The sequence below is a fragment of the Chrysemys picta genome, chromosome 2 (assembly GCF_011386835.1).
Source record: "Chrysemys picta bellii isolate R12L10 chromosome 2, ASM1138683v2, whole genome shotgun sequence".
NCBI classification, from domain to species: Eukaryota; Metazoa; Chordata; order Testudines; family Emydidae; genus Chrysemys; species Chrysemys picta.
The window spans coordinates 38405885-38413764 of record NC_088792.1 but is presented as its reverse complement, the minus strand read 5'-3'; positions in this window follow the sequence as shown (position 1 = coordinate 38413764).

Sequence of the window (7880 nt, the reverse complement as noted above, 5' to 3'; positions counted from 1 at the left end):
TGTTGGACTATATCCCTCTGAAAATATTGGTTTATATAGGGTAGTATTTTAATCTAAGAATTATGACTCTGATCCTGCAAACACTTAAACACAGGCATCATTTTCAGCACATGAATAGACTTGGATTTAATTGCTTAAGTGTCTGCAGGATCTGACTGTATGAGCACACGAGTTATGTCAGAAATGCTAAGCATTGGAATTGAAATATGTGACGTAACTGTAAGAAATCTAACACATTTCCTTCACACAATCTGGGAATTGTTTGTTGTATAGAATTGTTTCAATGCAAGGGCCTGATGCTTCCCCCACTGAGTCAATAGAAGCAAAATAGAGCTCCAAAGTTGTCAGTACTCCTTATCAACATTAACTTTCATACACTATTATAGTTTCATAGATGATTAAAAGTGATCAATGCAATATGTAATTGCTGATATGATCAAACCAAAATAATTTGACACCATACATAAATTTGCCCAATTTTGAACACAATGCTCAGGTTACTGTAAGTATTTCAAGAAAACATCAATACGCTATTCAAACTGTATTTGATTTGGGATATGCAAGTATGTTTTATGGTAGCTGATACCCCTTTTGAGATAATCTATATGGATGAGCGTTTCAACTATTGTAAATCAGTGTAACTCCAGTAATTCAAGGAAGCTGCACTGATTTAAATAATCTGAAATCCTTACATTTTCTAAAAATTGCTCAGGTATTCCCCACTTAACTGTAACAGAAAATTTTGCTGTAGGAGGATCACAGAATTTTATTTATCTACCCTAGCTGTTTCTAAAGTGCCTATCATTTTGGTATCTAAGCATCATTTTGGGCCATCTGTAAAACAAACATTTTCAATTAAACCCCTCCTCTCCTCCAAATTTCAACACTTTTAATTCTACAAAAATACAATATAGTTTCATTCTGGCATCCACTACAGTTTTTACTTTCCTAGCATTGTTACAGACCACACACAATCTTTGTGGCTCTTATACAAATATTTTTGCTGTTTGCAACTGCTGAATCTTTCATGTGACTAGAAGTAAAACTACCATAGAAAAATCTCTGTAAATGTCAGATTATAGATAACTGTTTATATTTTGAGTATCTATTTTCCTTGATAAGAAGCTGACTAGATACAGAGCTAAGAAAAACACTTTCTGTTTGTTACATAAACATAAAATGATTTTATCAATTTGGCCACATGCTAAATCAGATTTTAGTGGCCTGATATTAAGCACCTGGAGACAAAGTGATATCTAAAAACATGTTCCCTTAATTTCTTTTGAGGTTTATCTATTTTATAACTCACATTTGCTGAATGCCATCTTACAAAAATTACTCCTTTTTTGCTCTTCTATATGCTGCCTAGTATTAATGTGAATGCATGGTGACAATAATAATCACTGAACATAATATTCTCTGTATAGGCTTCCAACAGTGAAACTATGATCTTTGCAACAAGGAGATATAAACAGGTAAAGTAAGACTGATTTAAAACATTGACAAGTCTTAAAATGTATTTGGTTTGCTCTCCAAAAATACTTGCAAAATGAGATTCTTTTCAGTAAAACTAAAACATATGGAAATTTAAATGTGGAGGACAATTTCTCAGTGTACTGAATGCATGTCTGTGTTTGAACCCTTCTTGGGAAGCATAAATTATATACACAACTTATAGATGTCTATAAATCATTTCAGCGTTGTGATTTGAATGGTAGCAAAAATGTTCATATTAAAGTCTATTGCAATTAAATGTATGTTGTCCATAAATACAGAATAAAAATATGAAAACCCAGAAAGATTTATTTTGTATCATACTTTGTCAGTATTTCAAATGGTGTTTATTTGCAATATAAGACTAAAATTTACATAAAACGAAATCAGCATTTCTGCTGAAGCAGCAGGCTTTGCTTTTTGTGCTTCTCTGTTCACTGCTAAAGATTTGCACCCTTTATATAGGCCTCATTTATAAATCTTCATAAATCTGGTCACATATGCTAGAATTTTATCTTGAAGAAATATCAAATGTCTACATAGCTTACTTTGTTTGTGTGTGAGAAAGTGGGAGGCTGAGAATACAATAAATTGTAATTCATTTTATTAGCAAGACTTAAAAATGATTCTGAAACTATCAAAAGGGCAGAACTACTATTATATGAGATGTATTATATTATACTATATATTATAATGGTGCCTGCTAAAACATCTATATAAGTCTTACATTATTTTAATTAATAACCCCTTTTATAGGAGAGCAGGCATAAGAGTATACAAGGTATGTCAAAAAGTGGCACAGAGATATGAGGTCTCAGCCTCAAATCAATTTTATACTGAAATTTGGTTTAAATGGATTTGACATTTTTAAGTAAAATGAGGGGCAAATGTAGAACCTTTATGCTTTAAAACACTTGCTTGTATTGTTATAATTCAGAACTGGCTTTGATTCTTTGAAAGAGCGCAATTTCCCGGACTACTTCTGCTTCTGAATATGTATTAAAAGAAAAAAATTCTAATGACTAAGATGTTAACTTTTAAAAAGTGGATAATTCAGATATGCAGAATATAGACCTTGATAAAGATTTTTGGTTTTTGTTATCTGTGCATATGGGACTGTTCCCATGTGCTAAGGGAAAGTGGAAAAACAGATCTAAATTTAACTTTATTCCTTGACAAATAGAAGTAATTTGTGACTAAGTCAAAATGAAGTCAATTAATAGCAAATAGATAATGCTTCTTTTTCATTTTTGTTTTTAACACCAATCCCACTTAATCCAGAAAGATTACAAAACTGGAAACATTAGTTTTCACTGTAAAACTGGAATAAGGAATTTTAAATACATGATTAGAAATAAACTAAACTACAATAGTTTTCATCAGAGGTTACAGAAAGTATACAATACATCCTTAATATTTTTGATATATTTCACTTAAAAATTGATTTGTTACATTATTGATCAGCACTATCTCTGGCCACTTTTAGGCAGGTTTTGTTGGAGAGGCCCTTTCTACAACCAGACAATGTATTGTATTGGATCAAGGATTCAATATTTATCCAAAAATTGCCAGAAAAGCTGCAAAATTATTTTTAGAAAATATATTATGACTAGTTCTACACTTATACCTAATGAAAGAAATACCTACAAGAGCCTTATCAACAGCACAATATGGGTCATGCTTTGGTTCAGGGCAGTATTTTGTTTTCTGCTAATGAAGATGGGAGAAATGTTCCTGGGCCATTTTTGTGTGTATGTTCTTTTAGTCTATCATTGCAATCATCGTTATTACAACAGTGATTGATCTAAGAAAGCAAACAGGGCCTATATTTGTCATGGGTTTCTCTTTAGATATGAACCAAATGAAAGTTATGTTTCATGGTTACTATTTAATTATTCCTTACCATTTTTCTTTTTCTCTTATAATCTGTTTCAAGTATTTTTTCCAATAAAATATGCTTTATAAAAGGAAAACTCATTACTTACCCGAAAGAAAAGGGCAGGATCCTAAACTGTATTTTGAAATCAGAATTATTTGTACATGCTGAATAAACTCAGTGTTACATAATCATGAGCACTATCCTTTACTCCTTACCCTGGCCAAATTCCATTCAGTCAATCTCTGGATCAAATTCTCATTGATGTCTGTAATGGTTATGCATAATATCCATGGCAGGATATCTTCCTAAATTATCACATCTTCTTTTCCACTGGAGAAGACTACGTAGAAGACAAGATGCAAACCTAGATTTTGATCCAACTTCATACACTTCATGAATAACTATTCTAGGCATGCTAAATGATTTATCATTCAATTTTGAATATTATTGCAATGTTAGTTTTAATGAATTCATTATAGCTGAAAAAAATAGACAATGGGTTGTGGCAGTTAGTATGACTGATTAGTTATTGTTCTAATCTTAATGTATTTACTTTGTACCATTTTTAATATTCAGTTTAGTTTTCTTTTGGAAAATACAATCAATAGAGTTTTTACACACTATGCGAAAGCAACAAAATAACACTTGTATTAACCTGACAAATTTGTGAATCAACTTGACCTTCTATCTGAAAAGACAAAAGACTGAGATATTGGGGCAGATTAAATTAAAAATATAATTTTTGTAATGAAGATAAACTAAACTAATGTATAATCTTTTCATGAATTTCAGGCATTTAAGGAAATACATAGTTAATTATAATTTAGTTTTCAAAATGTTGTAAATTGAAAGAAAACTCTAGAGTATGAATTTCTGTAATAGGCTTTTGTGCTATTTATGTGTATTTCAAAATCTTTCTTTGAGTAGTTATCCTTTATTTTATAGCTGTGATCTCTTTTCCTCTGTAACTCTATGTTCATATTTCTGTCCTAGCCTCCATTTTATGTTATCTCCTCTCTCCTCCATTTTATATAGTCTCTTTCATATGTGGGTAAAACAGTCACTATATACTATTATTATATGACACAGCTGCACAGATAGCCTTATTTTCTCTCTCCTTCTTTCTGTGGTCTTTCACTATTGCAAAAGGAAACTGACCAAGATCCCTGTCTGCCCAGGCTTCAAAGATCATAACTCCGGTGACTTTCACTTTGCAGCCAATGTGTCAAAACAGAAATATTGTTTCAAAATGCATAGCAGATTTCTAATTTGTATTTTCTAATAGTATGAATGCATTATCTTGTATGCATATATATAGTATGGTATGTATACAATACATTATATTTAAAGTGTCTGATCCTGCAGTCACTGGGTGCTACCCCCACCCCTAATTAGGAAGGTGACTGGGCCCTAAGTACACAAACTCTGTTTATACAATAGCTTGACAAGACAGCCCATAGTACAAGAAAAATGTGAACTAAATGTTGTTGTTCTTACCCATTTACATTATAGGCTGTGCCAATGTGAACAGTCATATACAGACTCTTAGCCCATTTATTTTTCTTTTTTAAATTAAGAAACATAAAAATGTATGTTAGAGTAACATTAAAGAATTTACTTAAGTAAGTTTACACAATGAGACTGTCTTCTTGAAAGGAAAACTACAGTAATTCTAAATCTATAAAACCTAATCCTGCAATTCTTACTCAGGAAAAACTCTCATTGGCTTTAACTGCAGGATCAGGCCCTTTAGATATCTATCTATCTATCCAGATATCACTAGACAGAGAGACAGATACCGATATGAAAATTGTAAACATTTTTAAAGATAATATGCTATTGTTTAATCACCTTGATAACTATAAATGGTGCTCGTAACTCCCAATGAAAACTGTTTTTTCAGTGCTGCTTCCCAATCTGTCCAATCTGCTGAAAGCCCTGTCATCAACCTGCAAACAAAAAGTGATAGCAACATACTTCAGAAGATGAGCAAAATGGAAGTCTCAATGTATGTAATAATTGTGTTGATTTTAATTATAATATTTAATATTAAATATATATATATACTTTACCTGTTATTCTTACAAATAACAGCTAGGATGAGTAAAGCGGAAAGAAATTAGAGAAAAGTATTTTTCTTTCTAATTTTTTTTTACTTTATGCATTTGGCAGCACAATGTGTATAGACAGACAGTTTCACTGTTTCCCCTGTCATTTGTGTAGGTCTTTAACATAGCAACAGGGGAGAGAGAAATCTTTTTAAAAATAGGAAAACGTGATTTTAAAATCACAAAAATAGACAGGGACACTCAGGAGCAGGTGTATACTTTTAAATCATATTTTAAAATTACCTAGATTTTAAATTGATGGTGTCCCTTTAAGAAAAATTCTCCTTGACTTTAGTGGGAGTTTTGCTTGATTAAGGAGTGCTAGATTATACATGGAATGGCTAAGAACATTCACATATGCAGGACAAGTATCATGTCTAAAAATGTTTAAAATTGTTTTATTTTTTATTCAAGGATTGTCATTTTATTTTTATGCAACAGAATTCATATATTATCATGATAAGGCCTTTTACATGAGGATGTCAAATCAGAGTCAATCACATGATTTGGTCCTTAGCTGACTCACAAATACATGCCATCAAAGGGCCTTATTACTTATTATAGACTGTTAATCTTAAAACACAGCATTTAAATAACAAGTAAACAAAATATAAAGTGCTTATATAACATATTATGTCAACACCTTGTATCTCAGGAATATATTACTCACAGGGTCATCAATCAAAATAATACTCTTTCTCAGGTGGCATCTATCTACACCAGTGTTTTCTATATGTGAGAATGCATATTATATTGTTGTTATAGTGATAATATAGTTGTAGCTAAAGAAGCATTTTGCTTCTAAGCCCCTATTTCGGTTGCTTATAACTTAGCAAAACTTACCGTTTTGGTTGACATTTCTCCTGGCAGTTCATTAACCCAAATATGACTTACTGGGAAAGCTTGGTAAAATTCCATCCAGCAAGTTTCAGATAAAAGTTTGTCATGTTTATGAAATTTTTAGGCTACAGTTTTTTCAAACTCATATTACTCTAAACCAATTTAATTTGAAAAGTTATGCTTCAGTACATTTGAAAAAAATATTAAGAAATAAAAGTATTAATGAGTTAAAATAGTTGTGCTGCAATACCTCATTATCCTTATTGTTTCAAGGGCCAAATCCTTCACACAATGAAGTCATTGGAAGATTTGCCACTGACTTCAGATAGGAGCAGGGCTGAGCCCAGAGTGCAATAATCCAGATAAACACAAACTATGTGCATATATCTGAATATGCTCTTTGAAATACAATCACTTGTGTTTATTTTAATAATTACACATTCAAGCAAACAGCGTATCTGTGTCAATGTGTGATCATTTGGATCTAACTCAAGTAAATGCACAAAAATTCTGTTTTTGTATTTTTTTTAGAGACATACAAAAAGAACATTAATAGAATGTTACAGATGAGATTTTAAACACACAAATTACTCACAAAATTCATGGATAGTGTTTCCACAGCAACATTACATAGTTCATATATTTAAAGCATAACTATATTGCCATATATATTAATAGAAAATTCTACATATATGAAAAAGAGCTGAGTTATATTTGCAGTGGGAAACAGAGCATTAAGGCTTAAACCCACAAAGGTATTTAGTCTCCGAACCTCCACTGATTTAAATGGAAAACCTTCGGCGTCTAGGTCTAAAGTTCTCTGACTTTTGTGTATGTAAACTCTCAACCATAACATTATACTGATATCATTTTTTTTCATTGTATAGGTATACATATTACAAAATGTCTGTATGTACAAGAGAAACATTAAGGCCGCAATCCTACAAATACTCATGGGACTAATAGTATGTAAAGTTAAGTATGTGAATAAGTGCTTGCAAGATCAGGGCCTGTTACTGTATTGCATAATGGAAGAACAAATACTAAATCAGACAGATTCAGATTTCCACAGCACTTGAGAAAGTATCAGGTCAAAATATAAAATATAAATCTACCATTCCAGCTTTTAAAAAATATTATATAATAATACATAAACAATAATTATTGTTGTAGACAATTCTAATGACCTCTCTCCATAGTGTCCATCTATCTACAGTATACCAGTAGAGTTATTCAGCAATTTATTTGTGCAATTCCTAGAGGAAAGAGAATCATACAAAGGTTTGGAAGCTGCACATTGATGTAAATAACATGTAATACATTTCACAAATGATAATGTAAACCATAGTAAGATATATAGCAGAAAAGAGGAGAAAAAATGCATTCCCTGGGGCTGGAAAGTTATTGAAAGTTCAGAGCCAGGGTAAAGCCAGTTTACAGTGTGCGCGTGGAATTTCCTTGGCTGTTCCCTACAAATAAATCAGTGGTGGTATTTACACTGCAAAAAAAACGGGGGGGGGAGGGGTTAACACCAAAAGTGTGTAAAATTCATGGATGTC